The 18,851-nt window shown below is 42.2% G+C and overlaps 1 long non-coding RNA gene across 1 annotated transcript; it reads left to right on the top strand.

The window, feature by feature from the left end:
- Nucleotides 1-3,134: 3,134 nt before the first annotated feature.
- Nucleotides 3,135-8,476, top strand: LOC112433166 (uncharacterized). Its single transcript, XR_013096199.1, has 3 exons — nucleotides 3,135-3,631; nucleotides 5,576-5,631; nucleotides 7,100-8,476. It is a non-coding gene; the product is annotated as an uncharacterized LOC112433166 (long non-coding RNA).
- Nucleotides 8,477-18,851: the final 10,375 nt, after the last annotated feature.

The following is an 18,851-nucleotide window of genomic DNA, read 5'->3' as shown; positions in this document are numbered from 1 at the left end:
TCCGAATTGATTCAGCAGCAAATCACATCACCAGTCACTTCAAGGCTGTATGTATTATTGTAAGGTAGACCCTACAATAATACATACAGAGAACCCAACAATCATATGACCCCCTATGAGCAAGCACTTTGGCGACAGTGGGAAGGAAAAACTCCCTTTTTACAGGAAGAAACCTCCGGCAGAACCAGGCTCAGGTCAGGGCGGCCATCTGCTGCGACCGGTTGGGATGAGAGAAGGAAGACGTTTGTTGTAGGTCTGATTGAAGGACTGATGTGATGGTAAGTTGTCTGCTGCTCCGCTTTGAATATTGAGAGATTAGTTGATGGATTTCAAGCCAAATTGTGCCCAAGTTTAAGACCACATTCATTGCTTTTTTTTGTTGATGTTATTGTTTTGGGCTTTTTTTCCACAAGAATTTCTAGCTCCCCTAGAATTCTGGCCACCCAAACGATGATTGCTGCTGAGAGAGCACAAGGTTTTGTCCCCCTGTGCTATTCATGTCAGTGCAGGGGGTTCTCCTTGAGAGGCCAGGGTGGAAAAAGGGATGCTTCAGAACCTCCAAGGGTGTTATGCGCTGATTTGCATCCAAGGCCAACATTTCTTTGATTAGCCTTACAAATAATGTTTGGCCATTTTCTGGTCCTCGCCTAACCTTTAGCAGTTGTTCGAGGTCATCGAGACGCTTAAGTTTTATATATCGAGTTTCTTTAGATCGATAATGTGTCTCGTATTGAAATTGTTCTTGGGTCTTAAATGTCCAGCGCTGTTTGTTGTAGTTATCCTCGATGAAGTAGCAGTCAGTGTACAAGCCAGACTCTAGAAGATGATCTGGTAGCTGACCCTGGGTTTCAATTATGAATTTTAAAACATCATAATCGTCTTCCCCAGGATAGAGAGGCACCCCTGTAGCAAGCTCCACAGCTACCAGCCCCAGAGACCACATGTCGATTGCTTCGTGGTATGGAATGCCAAGCATAAGCTCAGGTGCACAATAACCAATTGTCCCCACACGGTCACCAGGAATCACTGCAGAAGCAGGACATGCGAGGCCAAAGTCTATGAGTTTGACTTTGACGGGAGACTCACTGTGGTTCACAACCATGATGTTTCCAGGTTTGAGGTCAGCATGCACTATTCCCACAGAACCCAGGTGGAACAGAGCATTTGCGAGCTGATGCAAGATTGGCCTGAGTTCTCTCATTGGGAGACCTCGGTTATTCCGGTCCCCAATGTAGTCCCACAGGCTTTGGTCGAGCAATTCGAAATTCAAGCAAATGCGCTCTCCATCGAGGAAATAGTCGTTCCATTCCACAATGTTGCACCTGTCTGGATCCAAGCGTCGTAGCTGCTCCAGGATGAAAATTTCCAGTTTTGCCTGGAGCAGAATTTCAGGGTCGCTCTTGTTGACTTTAATAGCAACGGTTTTGTTGTTTTTTGTATCGCGACATCTGGTTACCAAACCAAAGCCTCCTTCTCCAAGGAAGGCCTCTACCACGTGGTGATCTCCTAAAATGGTCCCTTCCGTTATTTGAAGATCATCTTCAGAGGCAGATGGGTTGGCTGAGGTGTTGATGTCTCCTTTTTGAGGAAATTCAACTGAGTTTTGGAAACTGCAGCTGAATTTTTGCGATCCATGACTTTTCCAGCTTGAAGGCTGCTGAGAGAGCACAAGGAGTTCTCCCCCTGTACTATTCATGTCAGTGCAGGGGGTTCTCCTTGAGAGGCCAGGGTGGAAAAAGGGATGCTTCAGAACCTCCGAGGGTGTTATGCGCTGATTTGCATCCAAGGCCAACATTTCTTTGATTAGCCTTACAAATAATGTTTGGCCATTTTCCGGTCCTCGCCTAACTTTCAGCAGTTGTTCGAGGTCATCGAGACACTTAAGTTTTATCGATCGAGTTTCTTTGGATCGATAATCTGTCTCGTATTGAAATTGTTCTGGGGTCTTAAATGTCCAGCGCTGTTCCTTGTGGTTATCCTCGATGAAATAGCTGTCAGTGTACAAGCCAGACTCTAGGAGATGATCTGGTAGCTGACCCTGGGTTTCAATTATGAATTTCAAAACATCATAATCGTCTTCCCCAGGATAGAGAGGCACCCCTGTAGCAAGCTCCACAGCTACCAGCCCTAGAGACCACATGTCAATTGCTTCATCATATGGAGTGCCAAGCATAATCTCAGGTGCACAATAACCAATTGTCCCCACACAGTCACCAGGAATCACTGCAGAGGTGTTACATGCGATGCCAAAGTCTATAAGTTTGACTCTGACTTGAGACTCACTGCGGTTCACAACCATGATGTTGACAGGTTTGAGGTCAGCATGCACTATTCCCACAGAACCCAGGTGGAATAGAGCATTTGCAAGCTGATGCAAAATTGGCCTGATTTCTCTCATTGGGAGACCTCGGTTATTCCGGTCCCCTATGTAGTCTGACAGGCTTTGGTCGAGGAGTTCGAAATTCAGGCAAATGCGCTCTCCATCGAGGAAATAGTCGTTCCATTCCACAATGTTGCACCTGTCTGGATCCAAGCGTCGTAGCTGCTCCAGAATGAAAATTTCCAGTTTTGCCTGGAGCAGAATTTCAGGGTCGCTCTTGTTGACTTTAACAGCAACAGTTTTGTTGTTTTTTGTATCGCGACATCTGGTTACAACACCAAAGCTTCCTTCTCCAAGGAAAGCCTCCACCATGTGGTGATCTCCCAAAATGGTCCCTTTAGATATTCCAAGCTCATCTGAGCCGAAGGCTGGGTTGGCTGACATGGTGTAAAGTTTGCGCTGTGAATTGGTGAGAAACAAAACTGAACTTGTTTTGGTTTCTCTCGTAAATTGCTCTCAAAGCTTCTCAAAAGGGTTTTAGTTGCTGCAGGTCAACGTCCGTTAAGCATAAAGTAACAGGTGAGCGCTTCTATTTATAGGTTTTGGATCAAAGCAAAGTTATGACGTCAGAAAGGATCAAAGCAAAGTTATCACGTCACAAGCGATCGAAGCGATTCTAATATGTGCGCATGCGCACATATGAGAAGCGATCGAAGGGATTCTAATATGTGCGCATGCGCACACACGTGCTTGTTTGTGTAATATTGTTCACACTAAACTTGACCCTAATCAATTTAATATCAGTCAATCAAAGAAAATGTTAGTTTTGGAAAATTTTAAAATGACATAACTGACAGTTAAAACATTTTTTGTTCATGTATTTGTATTTGTATTGTCTTCGGGGTTTTTTTTGCATACCATGTCAAGCTTTTCTGTATATAGTCATGTCGTAGATTTCGGAGCAAACAAGAAATTGAATTGGATTTTAATATTGCAGTGCTTGGATTTCGGATTTGGTGCTTAAAACTTCTTGAAACTGTAACCGTATTTCATTCACCACAAAGAACTATCTGATTGAATAGTTTTCTTATCAGATAGAGAAATAAAACGAGTCGCAAAGTCTAAAAGCAACATTTGTCTGCCTGGGCTGTACCTCTGCACGTTAGTCTGTTTCAGTGTGTGACCCCCCACCCCCTCCCTGATCAGTCGGGGGTGAGTGCGCTAATGTGCCTGGAGGCCGTTTTAATGAGTGTTTGCTGGAAAACGAAAAATACAAGAAGGATTTGTACGTTTTCACAACGGGGGAGTTGCGTAAGTACTAGTAAATAATTTTCTCGAGTGTGTACGTTACACATGTTATTTGTTTAAAATTGGTATTATTATTTTGCTAGCTAGCAAACTCGCGGGATAAAGGATTGAAGTGCACTCAGTGCGATACAATACGGTGGCGCTATTCTAACAGTTAGTTATTGCAGGGTAACTTGTAGAATATGCTGTGAATTGAACCAAGATTACACAGCAGTAGCAGTAATACGAGTTACTTCCCTCAAGTGAAAGCGTTAAACGTTAGCCCGATGCTTAACTAGCCAACGTCAGGCTTTCTGATTGAAGGCTAAAAGCGACGTTGTCACCAAGTAAACAGAATATTGATGATATTTTTGTGTATCGCTGCAGCCTTTTCAAGTATTAACCTGGTGTCTTTGGGAACAGCTTAGGGGGAAATGACGGTAATATGACTGAACCATATGGGAAGAAAGAATAGGCACTTTTTGTGCTAGCGAAGTTTCCTCGCTTTCATTCAAAATCTGTTTATCATTAAACAATTGAAACATAATGGCTTCGAGCTGACATTGAGGCCTGTGGGGCACTATCAGCCACTGAGACAGTAGACAAGTGACTATTTCACACTTTAAGGCTGCCTGTTTATTTAAGGGAGATGAACAGTACATTCTAACTGTACATAATAATATCAATGATGATAGATTAAATAAATGGGTTTTTGAAAGACGCTTGTGCATTTTTAAAGTCTAAAGTGTTGAATTGATCTGAGTATGTCATGTGTTCAAAGCCTCTCCCAGTCAGTGCTGTTCTCTATGCCTGTCTTACTCTACATGATGTTATTAGCACAAACACTTTAAAGGTGATAATTAGGTCTACAACAATAACACAGACTGCAATGTAGTTAAGCGTCTTACAGTTAGTTTTGAATGAATGAACTTAAAAAACAACACAAGCAAAGATCTGTCTCCTCCTGTTTTTTGTGTCACATAAGAAAGAAGCATCAATATCTGATGAGAAGACTTATTAATTTGGCCTTTCACGTGGTCTTACTCAGGTGATGCGAAGTGAAATATGCATCCTTTTTATGGTAATGTGCTGGAAAATGTTGAAAATGGACATTAAACGTGCTTACAAAGTGCTTGAATTTGACCCTGAAAGGTGTATGAAGCCAGAAAAAGTCACACTTGGAGTAAAAACCTCTCATAGCAAGTTAATCATATTCAATTGATTTGATGCTTTCAGCACAAAATTTAGCCACACAGTCAGGACAGCGTCTGCTTTACCTTCATCGGTAAACGTGTTTATGCAGTACATAGTAACAGTGTGGCTGAGTCCTCTGGTTCAAATCAGTTCCAGTACATTTGGAGATGTAAGTCTTAACCTTTCACATGCATCGGGAAGGAAAAAACATTTAATCTGCACAGTACTGCCGAAGTGCAGCGATACATTGTGAAGTGCACATTTGCATTTGTCATACAGTACCGATCAAAAGTCTTGAACCACCCCCTTATTTTTTCGTGTTTTGCCAGGTCAGTCTGTGTTAACGGTGTTATTAACTGCATTCTTCAACTAAAGAAGTGAGAACAAATGATGTGGGCTTTTGTTTTTTTGCAATAGGCTGCAAGTAAATGTGTACAGATACAATTTAAAATTGGTTCTTTGTTAAGTTTTCTGGTCCTTTCCGTGACTTAGGTGTCTGTTTATGTTTGAATGTTTCAGAGATTAGTGTGAAGGGTCTTAACAGACAAAAAGTGGTCAAATACAAGCCCTGGATTAAAAATCAGAAACACTTTAAAAAGCCTGGAGAGCTATTCCTTAATACCACTTTAAAGATTACAGGGAAGTCCGGATCCCTGGAAGCAAATGAGGGATGGCTCAAGACTTTTGCACAGTGCTGTACATGTCATGTTCCCTGTTTTATAGCTCAGCTCAAACTGACACGTTCTCACTAACTGCTTCTCATTTTCTCCACAGTAAACTTTGACCACTTCCAGATACTGCGGGCCATCGGGAAAGGAAGCTTTGGAAAGGTAATGCAGCCTCCATTTTTCACGCCACTTGTATATTGTTTGCCCTTAATTACCCACCATGGTCGTCATCTCTAAAGAATCAGTGCAAGCGAAGCGAAATGTGCTGGGATTACACTTTAGTTCTCGTGTGCTGCTGTTATTTAATAACAGTTATAAATGCAGCTGATGTAATTATTTCTATAAAGTCAGTTAGAGGAGAGCCGATTTCTATTTCATCTCACTCAATCTAGGTGGGAATTTTGACCCCACGTCTCAATTTAATTACACAGCAGCAAAATTCTGCGGCTCTATTTGTCATGGCGCTCAACGGTTGGGCTGAAGGCAGGAGGAGAACTTAGTGTGTGTGTGATACACAATTGGGGCTGCAGAGATTGGAATAGTTTACCTTCATTTTAAATATCACTGCCCTGTGCACATTGTTGGCTTTAAAATCCAAACTTAAAGAGTTTGTAAGTAAACTGGCTGAGATGAGACAGACGATGCACCGGGTCCTCGTCTGAGTGCTGGCTTTCAGTTGTGCTGTTTCTCTTGCCCAGCCATGCACACACAGACATTGTGCTACACTTACACAGTGAGACAGATGCTCACAGAGACGTCCAGATACATTTTGTCCTTGCTGGAGGTCATCTTGTGTTTTTTGGCCCACTGTGGCCTCACACCGAGCTCCTGCTGTTTTTTGAACACTTTAACAGCACCAGTCTTTAGCTTCCTGTTGAACACACTTAAGTGGGGGAGGTGTTATTATTAGTGGTAAATGATTTGTGTATTTGTTGGATGCACCTCAGAGCAACAGGAAACATGACACGACACGCTCCAGTAACCTGCAGTCTTTACAGTGAGGACACACAAACATTAACCCTCTGCTCCTTACAGAAACTCTCTAAATCCTGTAAGTTTCTTGACTGCCACTTGGAAAGTTGAAACTTCAGCTCCCTCCACAGATTTTCTACAGTACTGATGTCTGGAGACTGACTAGACCACTCCGTGATCTTATAGCACTTCTCCATTAGTACATACTCAGATCAGCTTGCTGTGACTCATTTTCCATTACAATCAAGTACCACCTAATGTGCGTGGGGTCATTACAGCAAAGCGGCCCGATGTCCATGTTGTCATTTATGAGCAACACGAATGCCACAACAAAGGAAGACGTCGCAGCGATGATGTATCTGTGGCTTTTTGTCACACTTGGAAACCACGGTGTTGTGCAGCTATTTGCCTTGTTGCAGGGTTTTAAAAAAACTGCAGTTTTGATTTTAGTGAAAGACAAAAGCCAATCCGTGGCCTGCAGTCTGACGATGTCACATTTCCTGACTGTTTGGAACCCCGACTAAGTCGTCCTGTAGCCCACATCATAATGTTTCCATCTCTCTGCTTGACTGCAGGGATGCTATTTTTTGCATCACACTCCTATTTCAAAAGGTCAGTTAAAGCCACATAATTGGAATTTCGTTTCATCTCCCCACAGCACTTTCTCCAAAGTCTTCCCTGAATCATTTAGATGTTCACTGGCACTTGAGATGGGCCTATACATGTTTCTCCTTGAACAGGTAGCTACCCTATGTTAGCCTAGCTTTCTATCACTGATGCTCTGTGTGTATGCTGCTGCCTCTCGTCTCGTGTTACTTAAAAAATTAACCCCACAGCTTCAATAACCGTATCTAAAAATCTCTCATTGAAAGTTACGGTTGAAGGTTTGGAAACATTTTGGGGTAGCCAGTGTTAAATAGAGACAGTGCCACATTCTTTATCTAGTCATTGTAATGAAAGAAGCACATTAAAAACTATATGAGAGTTTGCTTTTAACAAGCATGTAATGACTCTACTTAAAAACTGAAAGTAGCATTTTGTGGATGTTTTCCCTGCTGCCCGATCCCATCAGTCTCTTAAAGCATCATTTTTTATGCGCCCTGGTGTGACAGAGGTTTCATGGCGCTACAGGTTACCTGAGCACATCAGGTATATTACGGTTGAAAACAAGTGCCCGGCCTTCCAGTGGGTGGTCGACCCCTCGTGCACAGCTCAGGAGTCTAAACGACCCAGCAGTTATGGACATGTGTGTTTTTGGTGTGCTGTCCCTCGTTCTCCCTGCTTGCAGGTGTGTGTGTGTGTGTGTGTGTGTGTGTGTGTGGATGCCGGCGTTTCTGAGAGCACCTGTTTACAGGCACCTTCAGGCCTGGTGGGTGTGGCCCTGCCAGGTGGTTGGCCACACCTGAAGACCATCACACAGCTGATCAAGCCTTGTCGGAGGAGCTACTTAAGAATGCGGTGGCGCTCTCTCTGACGCTGGATCATTGCGTGACTTCACGTTAGTCTCTCGGCCAGTCAGTACGGATAGTCTGCCGCATTGTATGTGTCTTACGGCTGCCTGTTTGTTATCTCCCCAGGAGAAGCGTGGAGACGAGAGGGCAGCGAGCACGGGGTGCTCAGACACTGAGGAGCGGAGACAAGGAACACTAGCACTGGGAAGAGGACATTTCACGGGAGTCGGGAACGCACTGCGGATTTATTGTTATTTTCCATTCACTGTAAATAAACGCACTGCTTGCATTCAGAGCTCCGTGCCTGGCTCCTCCTTCCTCACATCCCCACGGTTGACGCTGGACAACCGTGACAAATAGCTGTTCTTAGATTCATTATTAGTTCAACATTGACAAATAGTAGTTGACTAATATCAGGAGCCAAAAAGAAAACAAAAAACAAACTAAATAAATATTTCAGACGCTGAAAATAAATTATTACGGTCGTTTAAATTTGCTGTCAGCAAGTTAGGTCTAATACATGTAGTCAATCTAATGAATCAATATTACATGTAAAAAGTACAGAACTGAAAATGAAACTAAAATATAACGGTAAATGAACTGGTTCTTGTATAAAACGTTTCTACTCTCTACAACTTGCCTGATTCATGCACTCACTTTTTTCTATGCTTTTTCTCTGTAAGTGCTTTCTATCTAACATTAATACGCATTCATCCTCCCGATGGATGCATCGGAGAGCAACTTGGGGTTAGCATCTTGCCCAAGGATATTTGGCATGCAGGCTGGAGCAGAGGGGCATTGAACCAGCAACTTTCTGATTAGTAGGTTTCCTGCTCTACCTGAGCTACAGACACCCCAATTTGTGGTGTTCTGGAAACAACACGTTCTCATCCCAACAGGTAACGATGCTATGTGACAAATCATCGGTATGTGTAAATGTGTTTTTTATTCTGATCATGAATCGCTTTGTAAAACAAGACCTGATAGGGTTAAGGTTAAAGTTATGGTTAGAGTTAATGTTAGGGATAGGGCTGGAATGGACGGCTGGAGCCTCTCCTCCAAGTGTGTGTTACTGCCGCCATCAGCATTCTGTTGTATGCTTTTCTCTGTAAGCGCTTCGAGCCTGTACTTTTTTGCTTTAGCTGAGTAATGAAGTTGAATCAGTACTTTAACTTTCACTGGAACAATAGTATTTTTACTTCTACTTAAGAATGTCTGATCTTTTGCCAACTCTGGCTGTCTCTCAGTCTTGGAATACCCACTTGTTGTCCAGCGGTGTCCTGGGAATATGGGAACTAGACAGACTGGGGAAACAATGGGAGGAGACACAAAGATGGAATCACTTTTACCATCTTTTATGTATTTGCTGGTCGTCTTATTTCTTCTATTTTGCAAGCACAGTGTGGTATGACTCGACTTAAGCGGTCAAAGAAGTGCAGGAGACTGATGCTGTCCAGTGTAGCAAGTGATTTATTCACCATTCTGTGGCCCAAGAATATTTACAAAGAAACAAATAAGAAACTCAACTCTATAATAAACTCAATTCAAATAAACATAACTGAACTTAAATCAACGGAAATTAAGGTCAAACTGCACACAGCTACACTGACCTGAACCCTTCTTCCGAAACACCTGAGTTCGTCTGCTTAAATAGTCCCCTTAATCAAACACTTTCTCCTCTGGACTATTCCATTCAGTAGGTAGGTGAGATGAACATGATTATATTCATCCTCTACTACTCCTCTTGACTGGCAACATAAACTCTGGTGTAATCAATACATATCACAACATTAAATCTATTTCTTTATAAACCCTTTAAAATCAACTTTATTAAATTATAAGAATTCTTCCCCTCCTGCCCTTGGTCTCTTCCTGTGACCTCAGATGAACCCAGAAGGTATAAAGCAGGAAGTAGAACTACATTTCCTCCTTTTGCTTCTGGAAGACAGGTAGGTAAAGGTAAGTTCAAACAATACAAATTAACAGTTGAAATAAATAACATGTTAACTTAACAAACTTGCATGAATTGATTTAAACCAAGATGTTATATTATATAATCTGTAAAAGTGCAGAACATAAACAAACCCGGGATAGTAGATGTTTGCCTATTGCAGATTACATGTGAAATATGGTTAAATCAAAACAAGAATGTTAACTAAGAATGTAGACAAATGGTCTTCTCACCCACTTTGTCACACACAGTGTTGCAATCATTGTCTTTGTGGTACAATGACACAGGTAGAATGCAGGTGTTTTCATGTAACACGATGCCAGAAAGATGAGTAATGTGTTTTGAAGAGAAGATAAAACATCATGTTTGAACAAAGATAAGCAGCAGACACGTCTGTGTGTGAGTTATTCAGGTTCAGTAAGAAGGTAATATGTCTGCAGAATTTGTAATTCTTATGAAGATATTGCTTGTACAATAAATAAAATCCCTTTAACTTCTTCTTCTGGAGAGTGTCTTTATATATTTAGTCATTTTGGGGCGATCCTTTATTTAGTACTAACTCTAGTCGGGGATATATATCAGAGTTTACTTTCAGATATGAGCATTGTGTTTCCTGTGGATGAATGAATGAATTATTTATTTATGTAATTTTTGAAAGACTGGCTCATGTAAAATCTCTGAAAGTATGACACAGCTCTCCTGTTACACTTTATGGACTCCTGAGCTTCACCATGAGGGCCTGTCTTTATTCACTGAAATCCACTTTTATAATGAATTCACAGTAATCACTGACACCTTCAGAGCATTACATTCATTAAAGACGTCTTCTACACCTACTCTTCCAGACGACCGACACATACTTCAACCACTGCAGGTTAACCAGCCACTCATCAGTAAAGCAAAAACTAAATGTAAATGTCCTCATGTGGAAAAGACTGAAACACAACTCCCATATATCACTAATGTAACAGATCCATTTAGGGAGAGTGAGAACACTAGGCTGGATGTGTTTTAATGCAGGAACATTCATCATGTCTTGAGTTCAACAAATCATTTACATTGAATATGTGAGCTGGATGGTTACACGATACAATGTGATTGTCAACAATAACTGCAATGAACGCTGGTTTGAGGGCGGAGTCAAGGAGGCCATTTACGTGAAAAGGGAAAGACCCTCTCTGAATCAAGGAGGGGGCCTAAGGGTACATCTGTCACCATCTTACAATGCTGTGATTGCAGCCGTTCTCCAACTCTCTGTGAATGGTACTCAAGACCATTGATCAGTGGTTGTTGATCAATGGTCATGAGAATTTGCATAATCATGATTAAGGAACTGACCTCCCAGCCCATTGTTCCTTCAGTCGGCTGGTTTCTCTGACTGAAAACGCTACGTCCAGAAGAACAGGATCAACTTTTGGAGATTTACTTCCCTGGATGATTGAGCACGCATCAAGACCTTTAATCAGGCCAACAAATATCTTGTACTCAATTTTAGCAGCAGCCATTGTGACACTGATGATAAAACTTGTGTAAAAGTGCGAAGCTGTAAAAAAGTAATTATAAAAAAGCATTTTTGTAGCTGAATGTTACTGGATAGCTGTTTCATCTGTAACACATCAAAATAACCTGCTAAGGTTTAATAGGCTATAAGGAACACACTCACTTCCTGAGCCCTGGGCAATAAGAGACGTTTTGTGTTTTATAATTTATTGACATGTTTGATCCTTTCTGACCTGCGTTAATGAAGCAGTCATTAGAGCACCATGTCCGCTATAATAGTTCTGTAGTTTGATGCTTGAGTCGTTGCAGACTTGTTGAAACTCCCTCACCCGTCAAAGCAGCGTCTTTGTTATTGGAGTCCAGCAGATGGCAGTGTTTCACTGTCTGACGGCTGTCTGAAGCTTCAGCTGGTTTATCCGTTTGCTATGTTAGCCATGTTACAGTGGGGAGGAAAAACTCCTTTTTGACAGGAATATCTAGACATGAGTGATTACTGCAGTGGGGCACTATCTGTGCTATCTATAAGAAATGTTAGCAACAATAAAACTCTGAGGATCAGGGCTCCATTTCACTCCAGTGTTCAGTGGCATTTTAAAAGAGTGAATACCGACGCTGAATGTCTTTGTAAAGCAAAAGCACTTTGTTAGCCTTTACAGAGCAAAGCTATGGATCAATGTGCAGTGAAGAAAAATCCAGGTGGCCAGTCTGTCCTTTCCTAACCAATCACAGAGCTCCTTACATTGTTGCGCTGGAGAATAACTAAATATAATATAAAGATGATATTGAAAATAATCTTTTGTAGAGTCACTACTTAGTGGGCAGAGGACAGTTATCACTTTGCTGGATGCTTTAAAGTCGCATGTTCTGTATTTGCAGATTAACAGGATATTAACAGATTAACAGCTTTCATTAGACTTCATATGATAATCAACAGTGAAGTGTTTCTCTTTCAGTGTTTATTCTTGCTCATTGAATGGTCTCTGTTCAGATAATATGCTGCACTCATCTCATGTTTCTTTAAATACGGCATCACTTGTCCAGCTGTCAAACTCTGAAAGAGTTACAGTTTCACCACTGAGCACTTTGAATGGTTATTCTTTTATTTAAAAGCACTTATTCTAGCTGCATCATCAATACGACAAAAACTGTGACTTCAACAAAAATGTATCTAAAAATATTTAGGGGGAAATGTTCCTACACCCCTCATGTAAACGTTACACCTCCAAAAGGGAGAAATAATCAGAATAAGGCGTAATCATTGTCTTGATAATAATGACCATGAAAATGAAACTAGGCCTACCTTTAGTTCAGCACACTCAGTGTTGCATAAAGACATGCGAACATGCAATCATCCATTCTGGAGCCTACTTTTAAAAAGAGCGAGCTGTTTATTCTGGCTGAGTAGCAAACAGAACCAACCATGAAAACCTAAACTGGGAAAACACTCGGAAACCTTGAACACTGGGAATATGGAGACACAGGGGGTAGGTGAACAGACACTCTGACAAAGGACAGAGGAAAACAGAGACAGTATATACACTGAGGGGTGATCCGGGAGTGGACAAACATGGGAACACAGACTAGGATTATCAAAATAAGACAAGAAGTAGCACGAACACAGAGACTGAGATAAGGACACATGAGCTTGACACTAGGATGGAAATAAACAAACATGGGAACACACGACGGACTGAGGAGACAAGGACAACACACAAAGAGAGGGACACTGGAAACAGGTAAAGGAGACAAAACCCAGAGACAGCACTAAGACACAAAGAGAGGGAGACACAAGACGGGCTGGGGACACTAAGGGGACGCCGAGGACAGAACACAGAGACGAACTCTATGACAGACATTACGTGACAACAAGACTGACATCCACAGGAGACACAGAAAAAACAATAATCAGAAAATTCACGAATGCAGGAAAAGTAAACTAGGAAACTTCAGTCAGTATAAGAACACAACAATAATGATGAAGCAACATTCAAAAGTCCACCAACACAAAACTCTGGGACAAAGACCCAGAACCATGACACACAGACACTGACAGTGTTCTTGTTAATGCTCTGCCTCCTCTGGATCTTTAGTTAGCTAAAGTGGACTGCAGTCTTTCATTTATTGATATCATTAATAGTTTACCCATATTAGACTCTTTAGTCCACCTGAATCAAACATAACAACATGTTACAAGCTGTTTTGCTGCTTCCAGTGTCTCAGATCTCATGCAAACAAGTGGCTGGCTCAGTGAATGTTAATTTAGCACATGTTATATAGAATAGAATAGAATAGAATTCAACTTTATTGTCATTGCACATGCACAGGTACAGGGCAACGAAATGCAGTTTGCATCCATCCAGAAGTGCTTTAGTGATATAGATATATTACAATATATATTAGCAATAGTATAGATATGTAAGTATATTACAGAAATGGGTCTATTATGGTATGTTATAATGTACACGGTATGAAGTATGTTGTGAATATTCTATAACTATAAGTATGTACAGGCTGTAGTGAGTACGAGCTATGTACAGGCTATGAACAGGATATAAATATGAAAAACTATACAGAATATGAAATAAATAACTTTACAGAAATCTGAGATATACAGCTATACAGAAATGGGAACTATGCAAGTTGTAAACAGTTGTAGGGTTAAAGATTATCGAATGTACAGAATGATTATTTACACAGAGCTATACAGTAGTGCAGTTAAGATAAGTGAGGGTGTAGATAGTTTCTACAGAGGCTATATAAAGTGCTAGTGGTTGTGAGTGGTGGTTCAGTCCATGTTATTATTGTGTGTTTGAGGGTACAGTTGTCCATTGTGGGTGTGTGTATGTTCAGTCCATATGTTAACGTGGGTCAGATGTCAGGAGGCAGAGTTCAGGAGTCTGACAGCTGTGGGGAAGAAGCTGTTCCGGTACCTGGTGGTCTTAGTCCGGAGGCTCCTGTAGCGCCTCCCAGAGGGCAGGAGGGTGAAGAGTCCATGTGATGGGTGACTGGGGTCTTTGATGATTTTCCCAGCCCTTTTCAGACACCGCTTCCTGTAGATGTCTTTTATGGCAGGAAGTGGTGCTCCGGCGATGCGCTGGGCAGTTTTCACGACCCTCTGCAACGCCTTCCGGTCCGAGGCAGAGCAGTTCCCGTACCAGACTGTTATACAGTTGGTCAGGATGCTCTCGATGGTGCAGCGATAGAAGTTCACCAGGATGTCTGAGGACAGGTGGTTCTTCCTCAGAGTCCTCAAGAAGAAGAGGCGCTGGTGAGCCTTCTTGACCAGCTTGGAGCAGTTGGTCGTCCAGGTGAGATCCTCGGAGATGTGGACTCCCAGGAACTTGAAGCTGCTCACACGCTCCACAGCCGTCCCCTTAATGTGGATGGGTGGATGTGGGTCAGCATTCCTCCTGTAGTCCACGATGAGCTCCTTGGTCTTCTCGGTGTTAAGCAGCAGGTTGTTTCTGTCGCACCACTCAGCCAGACGATCCACTTCCTCCCTGTAGGCGGCCTCATCGTTGTCACTGATGAGGCCAATCACCGTGGTGTCATCTGCAAACTTAATGATGGTGTTGGAACCATCAGCAGGTCTGCAGTCGTGGGTGAAGAGGGAGTAGAGGAAAGGGCTCATCACACAGCCTTGTGGTACACCGGTGTTCATTGTGATGGTAGATGAGCAGTGGTTATCCAGCCGGACATGTTGGGGGCGGTTGGTCAGGAAGTCCAGTAACCATTTGCAGATGAGGGAACTGATGCCCAGGTCTGTCAGTTTCTTGATGAGTTGTGAGGGGTGGATTGTATTGAATGCTGAACTGAAGTCTATAAACAGCATTCTGGCGTAGGTGTTGTTGTTGTCCAGGTGTGAGAGGACAGAGTGCAGTGCGATGGAGACTGCATCCTCTGTGCTCCTGTTCTGGCGGTATGCGAATTGGTGGGGGTCCAGGGTGGGGGGGAGACAGGATTTGAAGTGTGCTAGGACCAGCTGCTCTAAGCACTTAGTGATGATGGGGGTGAGTGCTACTGGGCGGTAGTCATTGAGGCAAGATGGGTTGGAGTTTTTGGGTATCGGGACGATGGAGGTGGATTTGAAGCAGGCCGGTACCACAGCGTGGGCCAAGGACAGATTGAATATGTCTGTGAGCACTCCTGCAAGCTCCCCAGAACACGCTCTGAGAACACGCCCGGGGATGCCATCGGGACCTGCAGCCTTGTGGACATTGATCCTGCTCAGCACCGCTCCTACATCGGTGGGGGAGAGAGTCAGAGGTTGGTGGTCTGGCGTCATGTCTGCTTTGGTTGTGGTTGTGGGGTTCCCTCGCTCAAAACGAGCATAAAAGTTGTTGAGCTCGTTGAGGAAGGAGACATCAGAGGATGCGGGGGAGGGTTTGGTGGTCCTGTAGTCTGTAATGGTCCGGAGTCCTTGCCACATGCGTCGGGGGTTGGAGTTGGAGAAGTGTTCTTCTACCTTCTTTTTATAATGGTGTTTGGCTTTTTTGATGCCCTTCTTTAGATTAGCCCTGGCTGTGCTGTAGGCGTGTGCATCTCCTGACCTAAAGGCGGTGTTGCGGGCCTTCAGGAGGAGACGAACATCCCGGTTCATCCAAGGCTTCTGGTTGGGGTACATGGTGATCCGTTTCTGGGTGGTGACCAGAAACGGCTCCAGCCAGGTTGGAATACACATGGTCTAAAGTCTTGTCTCCTCTGGTGTGGCAGGAGACATGTTGGTGGAATCTGGGGAGGACTGTCTTTAAGTTGGTGTGGTTGAAGTCGCCAGCAACAATAAAAGCAGCCTCGGGGTGTTTATTCTGGTGTTTGTTAATGGCTGCAGAAAGTTCTTTCATGGTCCGATATATCTCTGTTCAGATATTATGTTGTACTCATTTTTTTTCCTTTATTCAAATAAGAGCAGTTATTGTTCATTTAATCAAACGCTGCTCAAGCATCCATGTAACGAAAACTTTGATTCTCTTCATCTGGATGTAACGTTTTCAGAATCAACTTTTTTGGGAGCTGCAAAGCAGTTTCAGCTCAGAGCACCGTTCATGTTAACTTTTGCACCACTTATTGAAGCTGCATCATCATTTCCATCGAAGCTGTGTGTTGACACAGCTTCTTCTGTCATTGCATCCTCTTGTTTTTTTCTTGCTCTTGGCCTTTGTCTTTGAGCCAGAGAGATGGAGGTCCATGGCGTCATGTAAAACTACTTTGAAATTCTGACCATTTGATAATAAATTGTGAAAATGTATAATTTGAACATATTTGTTTTCACTCAGCACTACAAGCTGTATGTTCTTGCTTTTGAGCCCCGCACTCCCTCCTTTTTCCAATTCGTTTACTTCTCATTAGCACTCAGGGATCTGCACAGCTTAGGAGTCGCTGGCTGTCCCCTCTGTGACCTTCCCCAAACTGCAGCTTAAATTCATGCTCAAGCCATCTGCCATTATCTACTAAAAATGCTATCAAACCTAAAAAAAGGATGCGGTCTCAGCTGGTGAAATTGCATTATACACCGCTTTGAGGCAACTGTAGATAATTCATTTATCATTATTCAACATTGACAAATAGTAGTTGACTAATATCAGGAGCCAAAAGGAAACAAAAACAACAACAACCCCAAACTAAACTAATATTTCAGATGCCGGAAAGAAATGATTACAGTTGTTCAAATTTGCTGTCACCGAGTTAGGTGTGATACATGTACATCAATATTACATATAAAAAGTAGAAAACTGAAAATAAATCTGAAATATAAAAATGAACTGGTTCTTATATAAAACCTTTCTACTCTCTACAACTTGCCTCATTCACCCAATCACTTCTTTTTTTTCTCTGTAAGTGCTTTCTATCTAACATTAATACGCATTCATCCTCCCGATGGATGCATCGGAGAGCAACTTGGGGTTAGTATCTTGCCCAAGGATATTTGGCATGCAGGCTGGAGCAGAGGGGGATTGAACCAGTAACTTTCTGATTAGTAGGTTTCCTACCTGAGCTACAGACACCCCAATTTATGGTGCTTTGGAAACAACACGTTCTCATCCCAACAGGTAACGATGCTGTGACAAGTCATCAGTATGCGTTTGGAGGCATGAGAGCCGTTTGGAATGAATCTATACATGTAAATGTGTTTTTTGTTCTAATCATGAATCGCTTTGAAAAACACTACCTGATAGGGTTAAGGTTAAAGTTATGGATAGAGTTAATGTTAGGAGCCTCTGCTCCAAGTGTGTGTTACTGCTGCGAGCAGCGTTCGGTTGTTTTCAAATGGGAATCTGGAGCATCTCATAAGGATGCGGAAAGATACCTTTCACGTTACTATGAGATGCCTCAGGCCATGACAAACTTTTGGTATGTTATAAGAACTGAGGGCAGCTGTATTTGGGCCTTTATTGGCTACAGAGATTCATTAGAGGTAAGGGTAAGGAAATGTGGCTTCCAGTAATTGTCCTGAACATACACCTGAGAAAACTTCAAAATCAGAAAAAAAAGCATCAAAGTAATCTTAAAATGTGTAATGTGCTTGTTACTCTGCTACAACTGGGATCATGTACCGCATAAAAAGACTAGATAGTCTATGTGATGTGGATGCTAGAGCGAAAGCCATGGTTGATATTTGACCTTGTAGTATTTTATAGTTTCCTTCCTGGAGCCAAATAGAGAAACAAATGAAGGCCCCAATTGCAAGAAGATGCTAGCATAAAACAAGCAATATAAAGACAACATATTCTGATCAAATAGCGCTGCAGTCATTGTCTTCATACTGGTAGTGATGATGCATTTCTGATAAATGCCTGTAAAAGAAAGACTAACCATATATGGTGCTCAGTGGTGAAACTGCTTTGTAAGTTCCTTACAAACCATTTTATACTGATTAAAAAACCAGAAATGAGAACGCTATATCTGAGCAGAGATAAGCAACAGACAGCTGTGAAAGTAAGATATTCAAATTCACTGAGCCAAAGACGCAGCTACAGAACTCATGACTCAAGAGTTTGCAAAATATATCCTTTCAAGAAACAAAGTTAAAAATGAGCTTATTGTTCATTATGATAGCGAGCGATATTCCACAGGGCATTGACAGATCCAAACCACTTCACACTTCACACACTTTAGAATTAATCCTGAACAGCTCACCACAACATTGTTTTCTCCACGGGATCTGCACACAGGAAAATAAATAATGATGGGACATACTGAACATTTGTGGAGAAATCCAGTACGTTTTTTATGAAGCACGTATCAAGGCTTGCTTATTTAAGAGTGAGTAATGTCTCTGATAAGAAAATTATTAGAGTCTTGCTGTTTCAGAAAGTGGTTTGAGTGCTGGTGTGATTAATGACCATATACAGTGGTCCCTGGTTTATCGCAGGAGTCACTGATAGATGAAATCCATGAAGTAGCCAACTTTATTTTTTACAATTATTATAGATGTTTTAAGGCTGTAAAACCCCTCACTACACACTTTATACACTTTTCCCAGGCAGGCATGAACATTTTCACACTTTTCT

Source organism: Maylandia zebra, unplaced genomic scaffold (genome assembly GCF_041146795.1).
Source record: "Maylandia zebra isolate NMK-2024a unplaced genomic scaffold, Mzebra_GT3a scaffold03, whole genome shotgun sequence".
NCBI lineage: Eukaryota > Metazoa > Chordata > Actinopteri > Cichliformes > Cichlidae > Maylandia > Maylandia zebra.
Note: the sequence above shows the minus strand (reverse complement) of the source record. Positions and strands in the feature narration are given on the sequence as shown.